Genomic DNA, 17,126 nt, shown 5'->3' with positions numbered 1-17,126 from the left:
AGGGGACAGGGAGGCAGGGAGGGGGAAATGACTTCCCCAAGGCACACAACAGCTCTGGGACAGAGTCAAGAACAGAACTTCGTAAGTCTCCTGATCCCAAGGCCCTTACCACTAGCTCACGCTGCCTCTCAAACTCTTATTATTGTTGTTATGGTGGTTCCCAATGGCATGGGGGAGAGGTCCCGTTGTGTTGGGTGCTGTGGAGATCTTTATATACTAGAACACCAAAAAAAAAACCAACAACCCCATGATAAAAGAACAGTAAGGCTGCCAAATGAAGCTCTCAACACTTAGAAAATGCCAGAATTAAGGGTGCCCATACAACCTTAACTCTGTCCCCTTCTACGTATGAAGGGTGACACAGTCTTTAATTACATGGTCACATCTGTTTTAGCCACAGGGGCTGCAGAAACAACATGGTATCACTCTGTTTTCTGGGATACAAGCCCTACCCCATCCATAGCTTGGTCAGCCAGTGTTTTAACCTACTCTCTATGCCACCCCTGGTGTTTAACTAGCACCGCACAGAGCCCCTGTCCATGTACGGGGAGTGGTACCTGCCCCCTCATTCCCCTTTGCACGGCACACTGCCCCAAGCACAGGAGCCCGTGGGCCTTGCTTTCAAAGGTTCCTGCACTTTAAAAACCAGACCTTGCTGCAAAGCAACATGGAGGAAGTGGGAGGAGGCCGAGGGGTCAGCCCAGCCCAGCGCCTGCTTTGAAGAATCGGGTCACAGAACACCATGTTCTGCCCCCTTTGCTCCCATCACCTTGCCTGTTCCCAGTGTAGAGTCCTGCACAAATCCGAGTGAGCAGAGTAGTGCCTGGGCTTGCCTTCTTGCCAGCCCACAGACGAATCCCACAGCAGGGGAGCTCAGTACAGCAAACTCCCCTCTCCCCCCACCCCACCGATCTAGTCCCTGTGCTCTCACTCCAGCCCCCAATGCCCTGGCCTTTCTGATCCCCACATACCCCCCTTGCCCACTGCTCAGTTAACTACCCCCCACTAGCTGCTGATCTCCTTCTCTATCACTCCAGCTGCTGCAGGCCCCATCCAGCTCTCTCTCCATCTGCTCAAGGCCCTGCCTCCAACTCCGCTCTCCTCTCCTAGTCCGCCCGGTACCCTGGGTCGCTCTCCTTCTCCCTCCCTGTGCCTGACCACGATTTGCAGGTTTAAGGGGCCTGATTTCCATGTACTCAGCGCCCCAGCTGGGACCCAAAGGGCTCCATCCTGCCCGGTGCTGAGCCCTCTGGCTCCAATCCAGCCCAGCACTCGAGCACACAGGAGTAGTGCCTGCTGGAGTCAATGGGACTTAAGCACATGCCCAAAAGCCTTGCTGCACTGGGGCTTGAGTGCTCAGCGCCTTTAGAGTTGCCGCCTGTCCAGGTTTTCCCATGATCGGCCCTTTTTCTAGGTAGCTGTCCTGGGAAATCTGTATGTCTTCCCAGGACATTAAACACCCCAGCGTTTGCCAATCGCATCCCCTCTGGCTCTCATGGAAGAGGGAGCTCTGGCTCTAGAGTGTCTGAGAGCCACGGGCATGGGGCGGCTCAGGAAACTTGGGGGGCTGGCAGCACCTGGTCACACTGCACACATACCAACTGCAGGGGTCACGCTGGGCAGAAGCAGGTTGGATCCAGCTGGCAGTGCATACTGCTTGGTGAGGTCGATGCCTGGGGCAGCCCAAGGAGCCCACAGGGGCTGGTGCCCTCTCATAGGGCTGGGACGAGGAGATGGTGCCCTGCGTGGGGAGCCATCAGTATACAGGGGTGTATGTGGTGTGGGAGGCAGGTGGATGTCCTGGTTTTTTGTATCTCAGAGGCAGCAGCCCTATGTGTGGGATCAATCCCCCCCCGCCCATGGGATCCAGCTGCAAACAGCCACTGCACTCCTGGAACTCACGAGGGCAGATCTCACAGTAGGCCAATCACCTGATTGCCTCTCAGGGAGAAGAGCTCTCCCCAGCCAGCATGTCGCAGGTGGAGGGGAGCAGCTCCCTGGCCTATGTCTCTAGGCTGCACTCCTACTCTGCCTTGAGACATGCCAGGCCTGGGTTCAGGGAGCTCTCCCTGTGCTTGTCTCTTTTAGGTGGCACAAGGTTTCCTTCCCACCCTGTGTCCTTTTTGCTGTTCTATTTCTCTGTAGCTCCCCCTAATGAATCATTAGGCAGCACAGTTTACTGCTCTGCAGGTATCATACACAATTTCCCACGGAAGTGTCAAGGAATCATTGATCTCACTAGCTAATGGAAACTGCAAACCTGGTAACCATGTGCCCAGGCCTTGCACAATGGGGAATTCATTGGGCCAGTAAGCATTTCAGAAGCACGCTGCAGGGTGTGCAATTATCCCAACATTCACACGTAGGCATCATGCTTCAGGAACTCAGCCATCTGCTGTGAACCTTACAGCAATGTAATGTCTTACGTGCATGCCACGCCTTCCATCCCAATGCACTTTGCAAACTTAAAGGGTCCATATCATTGGGCCATCTGGATATGTTTTACCTCCTCCTGTTACAAGTCATTCAGAGCAGTTCTAGGCCTGGGTTATAAAGAAGGTCAAACCAGATGATCACAGAGGTCCCTTCGAACCTTATCATCTATGAATCGACTTCTGATGTGCTTTAATTCGGATGACAGAAAAATGCATCCTCCTTTGTCTTTGTTTGCTTTGCCTTTGGGTACAGGCTGTGTCTCAGCCAACATTCAAAAATCATGAATCATGGCCTGCAAAAATCAAGAGAGTGGCTTAAAAATACGGAGAGTTTATGTTTATACAAAGATAGACGGAGTTCTCCTTGTTTGGAATCTACTTTTTGAGCCTTTAGGGTTCACACTGTCAAGCTTTTTCTTGCCACCAGGAGGGCTAGAAACATAGGCTGTGGGTGGGGGGGAGGTTAACAAAATAGATCTGTTTTAAAGGAATGAGATTGTTCATGTCACCACAGGAGTCTGGGAGCTGGGGATTTAAGAAGAATGGTATATAATCTGCTTCCCCTGTTGTCTGTGTGGGTTTTCCTCACAGCCACAGGGAGGGGAAAACAGGATTGCAAAACCACAGTCACGGGCAGGGGGCTGAGGGGCAGGGGCCGGCCTGAAACTGCTTTTAACCTGGGCTGCCTGGGTTTCCGGTTGATCGGTGTCCCTGTAAGCTGATCTAAAGGGTCAGATTCACCAGAGCTGGGGATTCACAGGTCCCTGCACTGGAGCCCCCAATGCTAAGAGGGTGGTTTAGAGGGCAGCTGGCAGGATTGCTGCTTGCCCTCTTATGGGACTCACCCTGGGGGAGGCCAGTGTGAATTCCCACAGTGGCTGCGTAGGTGTCCCGCTGCCAGAGGCTGTTGAGAAAAAACGCTTGATCGGTGCACTACCTAAACAGGCCCCATGGCTTTGGCCGGTTCCTCTTTTTGGGGGCCACTGCTTGCCACCAGTGCTTGGCACAACCGTATGCCTCCCACAACTTTCTTCCTTGGTGTATTTCCCCACCCTCGGCTCCTCCTGCCAAGTCTGACACTGGTGGAAGCTGACATAAAGCCAGCGTGAGCCTAGATGGCAGCCCATGGGCAGGGGTCATCTCGGGGAGTGGCATGCTGCAGCTGTCTAGCCGCACCCCCAAAAGACAACCTGAGCAGTTTGGGGCAGGGAGGAGAATACAGCGCACACAAAGGAAACAGCCAGGGGAGTTGAGGGGGGTGCGACAGGCTGGACGGCGGGACACGGAGCTCAGTGACACCTCTGAAAGGCAGGTGGGGATCCCTCACCACCACCACTGGTTCAGGCTTCAGTGTTATGCCTCATCTCTGCCTTTGGAGGCTTGGATGGGTTCAGCTTGGAGTGAGAGGGAAGAGTGACACCTGCTGGTTGATCAGAACCACAGTGGGTCGCACGCTGGGCTTTTCCTAGGATTGCTCTCACCCAAGTGCTGGCCCAACCTGACCCACCTTCGCTTGTGAGAGCCGACAGGATCAGAGCACAAGGCGCTGTGTGGCTGCAGGCAATACAATGCTCCTTATAAGGTGGCTGACTACATTTCCAGCTGCAGATGGTACATGTTTCATTTAGAAAAAGAGGCGAGAGGTGCAGCAGACCCACACAGGTACAGCATGCTCAGGCGTTTAAGGTCAGAATCTCCACTAACAGATGCTTCAGGGGAGCTGGGTATTTTAGCTGTTAAAATCAAGGAGGCAGCAGTATCTCTTTGGGAAATTAACAGCGTGGCTGAGTTTGACAGAGCTGTTTAAGTGGAGCATGAGCATGCCCAGGTCCCAGTGAAATTAGCCGCTCTCTGGCTCCGAGGTGAAGAGATACGAAGTGCTACGCACATTTTAGCGTGGGGATGGTGTGAGCAAATATTTACCAAGAAGCCATTCTTTTCATGTTGGCCGGTGTTGACCGATGCACATCAGCCAGGCCCCGGGCAGGTGTCAGCCAGTGCATGTCAGTCAGGGGCTGGGCTGACTGGATTTGATCGTTCAGCAGTGAAATCACTGGCAGACAGACTGGCTGCTGTTGCATTTGGGGTTTCATTAGAGGGATGTGTACTGTGACACTTCTTACACCCTCCTGTCCCAGAATTTTCCATACAGCCCAGTACTCCAGTAATTTCCCAGTCTATCCCTGTCTACTATATTTTCTACAGACCATCAAATATTCGCAAATACTTATCCTAGATCCCAGGATCAGGCCTGCATCCCAATTTCCCAGGGCTCTGCATCCTACTAGCCTAGCATTTTTCTTAGATCCCAGCATTCTTCTACATACAAGTACCCTAGAATTGTCTCTCCATGTCAATATCTTTTCCAGGTCCTTTTCTACATCCTACCATCCTTCCCATGTCCTCGTACTTTATATCTCCCCTACATCCCAATGTGCTTTTTGTACCCAGGTACTCTTCCTTTATCCCCCAACCCAAATACCTTTCCTCCTTCCCAGTCTCCTTTCACTGATGCTACACTCTTCCTCCCTATAGATGGTGCCACTCATCAGCACCGGATGTGAATGCCCAACAAACAGTAAAGAATGACTCCTCCCGGCGATGCAGGGAAGTGTGATTATCCCCATGGAACAGATGAGGAAGCAGAGCCATAGAGAACCTAAGACCCAGATCCTCAAAGGTATTTATGCTCCTATCTTCTATTGGTTCTAATATACATTAGGAGTCTAAATATCTTTGAGGATCTAGGCCTTTGAGAGTCGCCCATTGTCACAAAGGGAGACTGGGAGAGCCAGGAATTGAACCCACAAGCTCATCTGTACCTCAGTTTGCTGTTGTCCTCTCAACAGGCCACTATTTCTGCAGTGGGACAATTGCTACCCAACCAAGTTCCCTTTCCGGGGCCCAGCAGTGATGTGAAGCCAGAATGTCTGTGTTATGAAGCTGGTGACTTCCTACGTTAGTTCCCCCTTTACCACGACAATATGAGAGTTTCCAGGAAAGCGTTCTTCGCTCCACTCTCTGCACTGCTGCCTCTTATCTCAGCAGGGCTGAAACTATCAGCTCAAGCAAAGTACCAGCACCAACCCGCTGTTTAACAACACTGTGGGGGGAAGCACTGAATCTCCAAAACATTTCAGACAGGAAAAGCAGGGGGGCAGCATGCAGTCAGCAGAAAGTTCCCAGGCAGCTGGGTCTCCGCTCTCCCTGGGGGCTCCTCTATATAGGCTGGCGAGGTACAGGGCACTAAGGCATCTCCCAAGCCCTCCCTGATGAGTCCTCTGCGCCTCGGGAGAGGAAGGAGTTGGATGACGCAGGGACAGCGCCCCATAAACAACTTGTTTTGAAGCCAGGAGGAGGGTTATTCACAGGATGGTCTTAAATGCAGGGTCAGAGGATGGCAGCTGGTTCTAACACAAGAGGCGGAAATGCTGAATGCCAGGTGGAGTAGGATCGCCCGAGTACGCCCTGTTCTCCCCCCACACACACTTGTCTGTGCCAAACTACCCTGCTATTCAGAACAAGCTGCAGTCCAGAAGAACAGAACATGTTACACAGACTGCTCATCCTCAAACAATTCCTGGCAACGGTGTGTGCACATATCACCCCCTTTACACACCCACATAAACACACACACGCTGATTTCCTCACCCCCCCACCCCCACTCCCTGTACAGCATATGTAACAACATGGGATTTCTGACTGCACTAATGAACAGTCATTTGCAGCACAACTGTGGCTTCAGGACACCCCTGTGTTACTATCCAGGTGACAGTCCCTCACTGCTAAGATGCCATGTTGGGAACACAGAGAAACAGCAGATTTGAAAAAAAAGAACAAAACAGGCAACAACGTACAAGGAAACCCCATTGCAGGGTTCTGTCATGCTCTGCTCTCCTGAGCCACAGTCTCCAGAACCCCACTTGATGCAGTACGCTTGAATGATGTGGTTGTTTATCTGTCTCTCGAGAGAGAGAGACAACCAGAGATGTTCATGTTAAGTTATCAGAGGGGATACACACCGTAGATTGTATGGCACATGTGCACACAGTTTAAAATTTGCTTTACTTAATGTAGGTATCCGTAGGGCACCAATCACTGTAGTATCTGAGCACTGTTTATAACACTGGTACAACAGCCATTCCTTAGCTGCCAAATGCATTAATCCCTGTTCTAACCTCCCCCTCTGTGTACCGCTCCAAGTGCCAGGAGCCCAAGCAGAGTACTACCTCTATGGTCAGATCACAGAACTCCTTTCCAGCAGGTTAATCTGTTTTCCAGTTTCTGTTTAGACTGCGTGTGCATCCTGTAGGTCAGTGGTTTTCAACCTTTCCCATACTGGCACCTCTCACCCATCTACCTGGGATCTAGCCAGGGCCACGCTGTTAATTAGCAATGGGGAAAGGGCAGCGGTGGTCATGACTGCTGGGCTGCGAGCCCCTGCTCTAGGTAAGTAAGCAATGGATACAGTATTGGCTGCTGAAAAGTGAGGTGGAGGGTGGGAGAAGCAGCTCACAAATTCATGCAGTTGTAGGGTGGGAGCATTTCATGTTTTAGTAGCTGATACAAGGCAAATCTAATCTATCTGCTGGTTACATGTAATGTGATAGATACAGATGGCAAATACAGGCATATCCTTATAGACAGTAGAGATGGAATTAGCTCATCTTGCCCACTCACTGGCTGTTTCAGGACTGTTCAGCAGCATATTTTCCACTGCCATTGCCAGTCCAGTTTTAATCAACTCAAGCCATGGAGTTGCCTCTTCTGCCCTTAGGAGACTGTCCCAATGCTCAGCAGAGCTCAGCATTGGCACATTTTCCTGTGTGTGCGGCATCTCCACATGGTAAGTCACGTATCTATACGAACCTAGGTGAAAACACTGGGTACAAGGCAGCTCAGCATACTCTACATAAGCATAACCCATCCTTCTGCTTGCACCAGCTAGGAAAAGAGCGAGCGGTGCCTGCAATGAGAACCGCCCCGTTACAGCCACTGCCGCGAGGGAGAGGAACTTTCAAGACTTACCCCAGGCAATAGGAATGTGGGTCAAGAAGGTAACGAGGGAAGCCAGCCGCTGTGAAGCCGGAGTTAGTGAAACCGGAGTGGTAACTCCGGTGCGAGCACTCCGCAAGGATCCGGTGCGGGAAAGCCCCGCGGCGCTCTCCCGAAGCCCTGCCAGCCGGGCTGGCCTGCAGCTAACTGCCTTAGCACCCCTGGGGGGAGTTTTCAGAGCGGTCCAGGCAAAGATCCTCCGTTACCAGCGCCCCCGGAGCGCTCCCTGGGCTCCTGGCAGGAGCCTGCCCTTCGGGGAGGAGGCTGCCCACCATTCTCGGTGGCAACTTTCCAAAGTCTTGCTCGCTCGTATTTCGGGGGCCCGGCGGGGCGGGGAGACTCCCCCTTAGCGCACCCTTCCCGGCCCTCGCTGCTGCGCGGTTCTCCTGCTCTGCCCGTCCAGCGGCTCAGTCCCCACCATGGCTGATGCACCAGCCCTTGTCCTGGGGAGAGCCGGGTCCCACGCCGCTGCCCACGGGCGAACTCCAGGCTCCAGCTCTAGCGGGCACTGCCAGGGTGGCGCTCGCCACGTGCCATGCTGGCCTCTCTAGGGCGGGAGCAGATCCGCCGGGCCGGGGGCTGCTGCAGGCGGCGCCTCTTCCGGGACTGCGTGCACCGTGCGCGGGCGAGCGCAGCCCGGCCCCGCTGCTGCTGCTGCTGCTGCTGGCCCCTGCTGGCGCCCACCTCGCCACTGTCACCTGCGCGCTGCTCCGGCGCTGGAGGGGCCGCGAGATAACCGCGCCGCCCTCCCCGCACGCGCCCCCGCCCGCCCGCATGCAGGCGGGCAGCCAATGGGAGCCTCGGCCACAGTGCCTGCGCTCCCGGATTGGCCCGGCCGCCGCGGGGGCGGCACTGGGGCCCCCCCTTGGCCCAGGGCCAGTGGCCAGGGACAGGCCCAGTGAGCCCTGCTGGGCTGCAGCGCTGATTTGGGGGGGCAGCTGGCTGGGGGAAGGCTGGACACGGGGCGGGGGGCTGCTCCTCCTCAAATCTGAGCCACTGGTGCCCAGGTGCTCGGCGCTGGGGCTCAGAGGGGGGCGAACTAGCCTGGCCCGGGAGGGTGGGGGCTGTGGCTGGCTGCTGCATCCCCACCTAGAATCATAGACTATCAGGGTTGGAAGGGACCGCAGGAGGTCATCTAGTCCAACTCCCTGCTCAAAGCAGGACCAATCCCCAATTTTTGCCCCATCCCTAAATGGCCCCCTCAAGGATTGAACTCACAACCCTGGGTTTAGCAGGCCAAGGCTCAAACCACTGAGCTATCCCTCACCCTGGAAAGGTTGAAAGGGACTGAGCCTTGCAAAGGAGCCCGGAGCATTGAGACAGCAGCTAGACACAGCCTTACAGACACAGCCTTGCAGACAGGGTGGGAGGGGGGAGCTGGTAGGGGTGGGAAGGAGGCTAATGCTCCAGATTAGATTCCCAATTCCAGATGGCAACAGACAGACAGAGGGACACACCCACAAACACCCCCTAACCCCAGGCTAACAAACTGATCTTGGGGAAGTGGGGTGGGAGAAGAAACTAGGCTGAGTTTCTCAAATATTGGGCTGATCCTTATAGGTGCTGGAATGGGGGGTGGGGGGGGGGAGATGCTGCACTCCCTGGCTTGAAGTGGTTTCCATCACATACAGGGTTTACCGTTTGGTTCAATGGCTCTCAGCACCCCCACTACACAAATTGTTCCAGCACCCCTGCTGATCCTGAGAGTTGCTGGACACCCTGCCGCAGCTGCCCCTGAAGCCACCCGCTCAGCACTTGTCAGGATCAGGCTCCTAAATGTCTTTTGAAGAACAACAAAATGCAAAGCATGAGCTAAAGGGAGCCCTGCCTTGTTTCTGTGAAAAAGGTCCTGCTGCTGGGAGCTCAGCGAGGGGAGAGGGGTGGGGAAACAGGCAGGGCGGAAAGCGAAGAGGGGAAGATGGATGGATGGATGGATGGAGAGCGGAAGAGCAGGACTTTGACCATGAGGGATTTATTTCTCCAGTGGAAATGCAAAGAAATGGAAACTTTCCAGGGGATAGTCTCAGCACAGTGGCAGATAACAGGGAACAGAGCCAAGGGGAGTGCGCGGTAGGCGTGGGCCCACTGCAGAGAGGACAGGACTATGTTCTGTTTGTACAGCTCTGGGGAGCCTTCCCTCTCCCCTTCCTGCCTAGCACAAGTACAGCCCAGGACTGACAGGAAGGGGGGTGGGGATGGGGCGTGTTTCATTTCGCAAGCAGACTTTCAGAGATTATGTTGTGAAGTGACTGGAAACAGGAAGGATTCGGAGATTTAGGGAACGTTGGGGAATTAGACATTGGGATTAGCCAAAGGGCTTACGGGAGCCAGATGTTCTGAATAAAACTTAGTTTGCAGTTCTCCCTGCTCTCCAGGCTTCCATTCCACTTCCTGCCCCTGAACTGACATTGGGACAGATCCTGTTGCCCTCAAGAAGCCAAAACTCCCTGTCACCTGCTCTCTCATAAAATAACAAGTCAAGTTCAAGGGCTCAGCCCTTCTCTTTAGGGCACTCAATGGCCTAGGCCCAGAATATGGAAACGATTAGCTAGAGCCCTGCGAGAAGGACCGTGGTCAACAACACTGCTCCTCAGGCCCAGTGGAACTTTCAGCCATAAGGATAAAGCTCCTCTGTGCAGAGAAGGCAGATCTTTCCTGGGGGCTGCTCTGTGACTGAGAATAAAATTCCTAGGAGTTAAGGGCCATCACAAATCTCCCTGCCTCTTGCTCCAAGTGGGACTTCTTTGGCCTGGTTTCTCTAACAAACATACAGCAGAGTATATGTTAAAAACTCACTCCACCACATGCACTATTTTCCCCCTGGGGAGGGGATGAGAAAGAGAACGAATCACACATGACTGGTGTTAGTCATGTTGCTTAATGCATGGCTGGAAGATGCTCATGTACTATGGTGGTGAGGACAATATATGAACCTATACTGGCAGGAATAGAAGCTAATTAGAGTCCATATGCAGTGCAGGTCAAATTCCTATGAGGCCAATGTGCATTGCCTTCCTGATTTGCACCCAGGGCTGCTTAGGGAAGGTTGAACAAATGGATTCCATGAGCCACTGCTCCCTGGAATTGCCAGACTAGATCAGACCCATGATCCCTCTAGTCTGGTGTCCTCTCTCCAACACCAGCTGCTTCAGAAGAAGAACCCTGCAGCAGACAGCTCTGGGATGTGCTACCCCCAGGGAAAGTTTCCTCCTCACCACAATAGTTAGAGGTTGGCTTATGCTGTGGGGCCAGTGGGTTTCTATCCTTTTCAAGGCTTTTGTTTTATTTTAATCCTTACTATTATAAATATGTTAATCATATAAACATCCAGTCCTTTTAGAGTCCTGCTTCATTTTTGGTCTCAGTAATATCTTGTAGCAATGGGTTCCACGGGAGAATTTGGCATTGTGTGACAAAGTATTTCCTTTTACCAGTGTAAAATGTGCTGTCTCTCCATGTAATTGAATGTCTCCTTGTTCTTCTTGTACTCTTGCTACAGTGGCCAATAGAGCTACAAATGTCTAACACTTCTAGGCAGCATACTTATCACCTCACCCCTGATCCTTCCCACCATTGTCTACCTGGAAGCCATGGGTTGCTTCTATTGTATAGCAAAGCTGCCCAGTGAGAGGAGACTCTACCAAATCCCTAGAAGTGAATCAATGCATCCACTAACCCAGGATCCCACAGACAAGGCTGCTCGCTGAACTGTGATTTGATGAAATCCCTTCTTGCTAGCATGCCCAAGGCTATACCAGCTTCCTCATAGCAAAACTGTAGCACAGAACAGACAAAGCTTACACCACATTCTTAGAGCAAATGCAACCGAGCCAATAATCTGCCAACTGAAACAAGGTGACAGTCACTCTAGCTCTCGTGACAGCAGCTTATATGGAAGAAATCGAGTTATAATGTACGTCTGGAGAAGAAGGATAGAAAGAAACATTGTCCATTTCGCTGGCTCCTTTATTGTTGCTTGTGGGCAAAGCCATATTTTAAATAATGCTAATTGCACTGCGGTGGCATAGCACTGACTCCAGACAGGTGTTTCCCCTCCTTTGGCCGCCAAATAAAGCACATGGCAGAGCTGACAACAGGCTACGGAAGGTGGGTGGCTGTTCACTAATTGAGCATCTTCCATTTACTCCATCTTCCAGGCAGCTCCATTGCCTTCATTCCAATGGGAACTGGGCACCTCCGTCGCCTTGAAAATCCCAGACTGTGAGCTCTCGAGCAGGAGCTCTGCACATTGTCCTGTTAAGTGGTTGGCTACACAGTGCATAGTGCCATAGCACTATGCAAACAACAAGCCACAGGATAATGTCAAGACCAACCATTCATCCCATTCAGCATGCCACGACTCTGGGATATTGGCGGAGGGACACAAGGAAAATAATAGAGCAGGAAGTTTTAAATCATATGGGATGAGTGAACATCCTTCTTCTTGGGTGTCCTTCAATTGGTCCTGGCTTCACACCTTCTTTCATAACATGCCTTATTGGAACAATCTCCTGCGTTCCATCTCCCATGTCCCCTCCTTTACCTCCTTCTTTAGCGAAATCTCCCTACCTGGATTACCTCATTGGTGGTATCTCCACACTGCGAGGGAAGTCATCATGTCCCAGTGAGTAGGACATTGGCCTGGGACTCAGGAGACCTGATTTCTATTTCTGGCTGTGCCACTGGCCTACTGTGTGAACGTGGCAAATCACGTCCCCGCTCCATGCCTCAGTTTCCCCATCTGATAATGCTACTCACCTTATCCTGTAAAGACTCTAAGATCTCTCGCTGAAACATACGACATAAGAACAAATTATCATTATTGTGTGCAGAGATCTCCCAGCCAGAATGACCCGAGGCCACAACGTGCTTCTTCTGTCCTGTGACTGGTTTAGTTTCCAGTGGAGAAGCACCTTTGGGACAGAGACATGGCTATTTATTTGACAGCTTTTACTTGTGGTGCAGCATCTTGGTGGCAAGAGTCATTTTAGAAGCTCCCTGGAGAATACATTGTGCTCTATGAGTTTGCAAAACTATGGTAACGGAGAAACATATGCTCCTGAAGGAACAACTCCAGCCTTCAATCTCATAGACTTTAAGGCCAGAAGGGACCATCGTGATCATCTAGTCTAATCTCCTGCACATTGCAGGCTACAGAACCACACCCACCCACCCACCTGTAATGGACTCAGAACCTCTGGCTGAGTCACTAAAGTTCTCAAACCATGATTGAAAGACTTCAAATTACAGAGAATCCACCATTTACACTAGTTCAAGCCAGCAAATGACCCGTGCCCCATGCTGCAGAGGAAGGCAAAAAATACGCCAGGGTCTCTGCCAATCTGATCCGGGGAAAAATTCCTTCCTAACCCCAAATCTGGTGATCAGTTAGACCCTGAGCATGATGGCAAGATCCAGCAGCCACACACCTGGGCAAGAATTCACTGTAGTCACTCAGAGCCCTCCCCATCTAGTACCCCATCACTGGCCAGTGGGGATATTTGCTATTAGGAGTCACAGATGGGCCATGCCATAGTAGGCAGTCTCATCATACTATCCCCTCTTATCAAGCTCAGTCTTGAAGCCGGTTAGGTTTTTGCCCCATTGCTCCCCTTGGAAGTCTATTCCAGAACTTCACTCCTCTGATGGTTAAAAACCATCTAATTTCAAGCCTAAATTTGTTGATGGCCATTGGCGTTTAACTTAAATAACTCCTCTTCCCTCCCTGGTATTTGTCCCTCTGATGTATTTATAGAGAGCAATCATCTCTCTCCTCAGCCTTCTTTTGATTAGGCTAAACTAGCCAAGCTCTTTGAGTCGCCTCTCATAAGGCAGGTTTTCCATTCCTTGGATCATCCTAGTAGCCCTTCTCTGCACCTGTTCCAGTTTGAATTCATCTTTCTTAAACATGGGCGACCAGAACTGCACACATAATTCTCCTGTTGCAATGAACGAACCGAACTTGCTTGCTCTTGTCAGTACTTAAACATAATTGGTCTGGATCTCATGGGGCAGATCCTCAGCTGGGGGGAAATTCTCATAGATCCAGCCGGGGTAAATTGCTCTCTGGGGAGCTCTGACAATTTATGCCTGCTGAGGATCTGGCTCCTTCTATATCATAGGGCCGCACTGTGCTCTCATTTACCCCTTTGTGACCCACACTAACTTCCTAGCCCCCTCATAAATAAATAGGCCACCTCAAAGAAAAGCAATCAACAACATCACTGAAAAATCCCACCTGGAACAAAGGTGTAACATTTTAAGAGTGCGGCTAATTAACCATCGGAACAATTTACCAAGGGCTGTGGTGGTGGTTTCTCCATCGCTGACAATTTTTAAATCAAGATAGGATGCGTTTCTACAAGACCTGCTCTAGGAACCATTTTGGGGAAGTTCTCTGTCCTGTGTTATACAGGAGGCCATACTAGATGATCACAGTGGTCCTGGCTTTCCTTGAAATCTATGATTAAGAGAATAGGCTAAATTTTCCCAGTTACAGTTCTTCAACCCCACCCAATTATGGTTGTGTTACAGATGCAAAGTTACAGATGCAAAGCCTTGTTTTGGTTATTGTTTAAAAAATTAATCCTTGTAAAAATATGCCATTGATTTCACTTAAATGATTAATGAGGTTGGCAAGGCAGATGCCAAACGTCTAAAGTTTCTAGCAGTCAGCACTGGAAGTTACACAGGCATAACGGATGCAGGATTTACTGTTATGTTCATTGTTTTATTCATTTGTATTTATTATTCATGTCATTATACAAAGGGTACTGCTCTAGTCTTTAGCTGTGTTGTTACATATTAAAAGGATGCCACCAACTTGAAATTTAATCCATTTTAAAATGTAAGTTAAATGCAATTTCATAGGCCATATGTCCCCCTCAGCCACCTGCCAATTTTTGTGGTTTTAGAATCACATTCCTCTTTTTAAAAAATGATTTTCTGTTCCCTCTTGGTGTGCAGAAGAACCTTACAAACAATGGAGGAATCTTTGGTCTCGATCCTACAAGCAGTCATGTACTTAGGCCTTGTCTACACTAGAAAGTGGTACTATTTTAACTTTACCAGTACAGTTAAAGTGATAGGAACCCCCTGGTGTGGATGCAGTTACATCAGTATAAACTTGCTTTATATTGGCATTCTAGTCCCATGTGGGAAACGGAATAACCTTACGGGCATAAGGTGCCTTTATACCAGAATAAATGCCTCTACACTAGGGCTTGTATATTTTGCTATAAAAAAAAAATCAAATCACAGCTCTAGCCAACATAGTTACAACTTTGAAGTGTAAACCGGACCTTACTTCATTTACATTCCAGTCAATGGGATGGGACCACTCACCTGGTTCATGTTATGCACATGTGTAAGAGTTTGCAGGATCGAGACGTAACGGCATATAGAGGGGAAACAGGGAAGGTGACTAGGTACAAAACACAGTCAAATGTACAATAAGAAATTGAAAAAAATTGAATTCCCCCCCTCTAGTCAGCACAGATGTTGTTTCTACTAGAGCTAGTTCCAAAAAAAGGGAGAAAAATCACAACAATTTTTCCAAAATGTTTCCTCTTTTTTCTAAATTCAAAATTTTGAAAAATTAAAAAAATAACTGACCAGCTTTATAGCCAGTTGAAAAACAAAGGGTGGGGGGAATGTTGCAAAAAATTCTCAGCAATGTCCCTGTTTATTTTTTTATTATTATTTTGAAATTTCTTCAAAATTAAAACCAAAACCTGTGACCAGCTCTGATATCAATCCATTTCAGACCGAGATGTGGGGGTGAAATGCTAGTCCCACTGAAGGCAATGTGAGGTTTGCCTTTGAGCCCAGGTTTATTAGGTTGATAGTGCCTAACATCACATTTCTCTCTGGAAATCTTTTCCCTGCTGCTGTATGGTTCTGGGTAGGATTATAATAAATAATGAAAAAGATTAGAGAAGAATGTTATATTCAGTGTGTTCACTTTGTGTGCTTGGCAGAAGTTTGGCATTGTCTGGGATCTTTTCCCTAAAGTTACCACCTTTGCTACTGCAAGTTTAGCTCCACTGTTGATAGCAGCCATGGGAAAACTAGTTAAGAGCAGGCATTGGCAGCTCCAAGTGTTTTAAGCATCATGCTGGGTAGATCTGCTCTGAGCAGGATTAGATGGCAAAGTTTTTAAAACACTAGCAAACTTTTTGGAGCCCAATCTATGCGAGGGCAGAGCTTTCTCTTCTCTTGTCATACCGCCCTCATCACCAATGCTTAATTTGTGCCAGGGCTGAGCCCTGGCACCTCTGGGCTTGCTGCATCAGTTATGAAAGTAATAAAATTGCTTGAGTCTGGCACCTAACTGCTTAAGCCCCACCTCTTTCATTTCAAATTAAGCACTGTTCACCACCATTGTATCTGAGCACCTTCCAGCTGGGCATGAAGCGCCAGGACTAACATCTGTCATGTGTGGTTCATTCTTTTTAAGCGTACACTGACTGCTCTGTGTTTATACTGGAGAAGGCAGGTTGAAGAAGTGAGACTTGCACTCGGAGCAGACGGTGAGGAGGTCTGTGATGGTCCATAACTGCTGGGGGCATTCCTTCCAGGGTCTCAGACCAGCCCCCAAGAAAGATCTGTCTCCTGCACAGCTGAGCTTTACCTTAGAGTTCCCTGGTGTCAGAGGAGTGGAGCTGTCTTCACCCCAGAGCTTTAGGCTCTTTTAGATATGATGGGCCCAAGCCACTGAACACCTGGAAGATAAGGTACCTAGACTGTGAGTTCTTTGGAGGCAGGGACTGTCTTTTTGTTCTGTTTGTACAGCACCTAGCACGACGAGGTCCTGGGCCACGAGGCTCTGACATCCTACAGTAATACACATAATTAAAAATTAACCACTAAGACCTTGAGCTTGACTCACTATTTTCTGGGATAGAGATAGATTCTCTGTAGAGAGCAGAGGACAGGTTTGAATAGCTGGTGCTGCTGAGGAGATGGGCGGCAGCGATTGGTACTATCTGGAGTTTCCGAAGCGATGAAGGCTTCATGCCTGGGTATACTGCATTGCTTAGCCAGTTTTAGCAACGGTGGGAAATCTGAGGGTCAGTTTCACTATTCCCCCTCTATTGTTAGTTATCATTTCCTTACTGTCTTCCACAAAGTCCCAGGGAGAGAACAAATGGTTAACAAGAGAACATCTGGTTGTTAAACCGCCAGTGTTGGAGACTTGGAAGCAGGTGAACCCTCTGAAACTACTGTGAACTCATTTTTAAAAACTGACTGGACTTCGAAGTGGCAGTATCCCTTTACACTATGCCCCCCCTATCCCATATAAAGAAATGTGCCAACATAGCATTGCCAGTAACTTCCTTTTGTGATTCTTTCTTTGTGATGTAAATCGTTTACAAGCAGAGGATAATGGCCACCAGATCTGATCTGTGTGGAACGGAGGAACGGAGGAACGTTTAGGGCAGGGGTTCTCAAACTGGGGGTAGGGACCACTCAGTGAGTTGGGAGGTTACGACATGGGGGGTTGTGAGCTGTCAGCCTCCACTGCAAACCCCTCTTTGCCCCCAGCATTTATAATGGTGTTAAATATATTAAAAATATTTTTAATTTTATAAGGGGGGGGGTCGTACTCAGAGGATTGCTATGTGAAAGGGGTCA

At 49.9% G+C, this 17,126-nt stretch overlaps 1 protein-coding gene across 2 annotated transcripts in view; it reads right to left on the bottom strand.

Moving 5' to 3' along the window:
- Positions 1-8,204, bottom strand: part of BRINP2 (BMP/retinoic acid inducible neural specific 2) — a 52,474-nt gene extending 44,270 nt beyond the window's left edge. For both annotated transcript variants that reach the window (XM_084636685.1, XM_084636686.1), the window contains exon 1: positions 7,464-8,204. The gene's annotated coding sequence lies outside the window, so the exon portion shown is untranslated. The remainder of the gene's footprint in view (positions 1-7,463) is intronic.
- Between the last annotated feature and the right edge of the window lie 8,922 nt (positions 8,205-17,126).

This window comes from Lepidochelys olivacea, assembly GCF_965140295.1.
Source record: "Lepidochelys olivacea isolate rLepOli2 genome assembly, chromosome: 8".
In the NCBI taxonomy this organism is placed as follows: Eukaryota; Metazoa; Chordata; order Testudines; family Cheloniidae; genus Lepidochelys; species Lepidochelys olivacea.
This window is presented reverse-complemented; position numbering and strand designations above follow the sequence as displayed.